This window comes from Gadus macrocephalus, chromosome 4 (assembly GCF_031168955.1).
Source record: "Gadus macrocephalus chromosome 4, ASM3116895v1".
In the NCBI taxonomy this organism is placed as follows: domain Eukaryota; kingdom Metazoa; phylum Chordata; class Actinopteri; order Gadiformes; family Gadidae; genus Gadus; species Gadus macrocephalus.
The window spans coordinates 11,631,292-11,633,543 of NC_082385.1; positions in this window are offsets into that span (position 1 = coordinate 11,631,292).

Sequence of the window (2,252 nt, forward strand, 5' to 3'; positions counted from 1 at the left end):
GTCCACACACACACACACACACACACACACACACACACACACACACACACACAAACCCTCACTCACATTCACACACACACGCACACACACACTCACTCACTCACACTCACACACACATTCACACACACAACCACACACACAACCACACACCGCAGGGCTTGTTTGTATGCCACTGGGGAGGGGGGAGGGTGGGATACACCCAGGTTATCCAAAACAACCCCCCAGGGAGCGATCCCCAGGGGACTGACAGTGAGCATTGAGTGATTGGCAGCCTGGCAGGCAGAGAAGTCAACGGCTGTGAAGAATTAAAAAAGATTCAGCTTTTCAACAGTTTGTATGTGAGGCAATAACATGGGAAAGAGAGCAGTGGATTGTTTTTACACGTTGCACAACTGACCTTAAATTACCAAGTAACCAGCGTGTTAAAACGTATTGGAACAAACGTCTGGACCTTTTTTACTCCCAAGCCCTCAGCTTATCTCCAAAGGCGTATAGCCTAGAGTAGCTGTTCATTCACATTATACATAAGCTACTGCAAACATTGATTGCCACGTCCCACCTTCATGCTGTGTTTTGTCAACTATCTACAAGAGTGGCTTTTTGCTATGATGATTAATTTTATCATAATGCTTTCATATAACCACTGAATGTATGTGTGTGTGTGTGTTTGTCTGTATGTCTCACACACATGCACGTTGGTCATATTTAACCATTATCATCAAATTAGTCATAGGAGTGTGCGTGTGCATGTGAATGTTTGTGTGTGTGTCTTTGTGTGAGTGCATGTGTCTGTGTGTGATTCACCCCATCCTGCACCATGGCCCTCCAAGGAAAAGTGAACCCCTTTGTTATTTGATCATCTAACTCACAGATTAGCTATAGTCTCTCTCTCTCCCCCCCCCCTCAAATCATGAAGAATAATGTACAGGATAGGGATGCATATGTCATGTAAGTAATGCCTTATCTCATAAATAAGGTAATGCTATCCGGCTTGTGAATGCATGTGTGGGTCTGAACGGCCACATTTGCTGTTGCATACTCAGTGTCAAGTGCGAAATAGCTTGAAATAGCTTGAAATAACGGCTGTTATTTCTGAAGAAGAAGACGCACATGTACACAGGCACTTAAACGCACACACACACACACACACACACACACACACACACACACACACACACACACACACACACACACACACGCACGCACACACAAGCAGACCTTTACTTATTCCCACCACAGCGCAACAATTTTGCACATCACAGCACTGACTCAACTCTGCACACCGACATGCCACTCTGCACACACTCCCACACACAACCACACACACACACACACACACACACACACACACACACACACACACACACACACACACACACACACACGCATGCACAACACGATGCAACGTTGAGAACCCACAACACCAATAGAAAATCAGTTATGACACCTTTTTTATATGTGTACACCACACACACAAACACACACACATACACACACACACACACACACACACACACACACACACACACACACACACACACACACACACCCACACAGCAGTAGCTCTGGTTCCCACGCAGCAGACTGCAGGGGAAGTGAAAATGAGAGCAACAGGAACTACCACACCGTGAGAGAGAGAGAGGTGGGGGGGGGAGGCGGAGGAAGGAAGGGAGGGGGAGGGGAGAGGGAGAGAATAAGAGGGGCGATCGGTGAGAGGCAGGGAGGGAGGGAGGGAGGGTGTGGGGGTGAGAGAGACTGAGATGGAGAGAGACGATTACAAGGGTATTACAGAGTCAGAATAAATAACAGTGTACGAGGGAGAGACAGAGAGAGCGTGAGAGAGCGAGGGACAGAGACAGCGGGAGAAAGAGAGAAAGTTGCAGAGAGAGAGAGAGAGAATTTTGTTTTTGTTTTTTATCAGCAAGAGCAGAATTCAGATTTGTTTTTTTTTAAGTTTATTCTAAATATTATATAATTGATGGCAATGTAACACATGGCTCTGTTTAGACATTTCTTGATACTTTTTTTTTGAGAGAGAGAGCTTTGATTGATACCGTAGATTGTAACATACTACTGGACACCGAATTCATTCAGAAATTATTATAATTATAAGTGCCACTGGCTATGGCCGGGTCCAAGGAAATAGCTTGATTTAATTAACCACATCCTAAAAATTACCTCCTTAAGTATCATCTTACTTTTTCATCGTGTACACACATTCTCATTGCTATTAAATTGTGTTTCAGGGGATT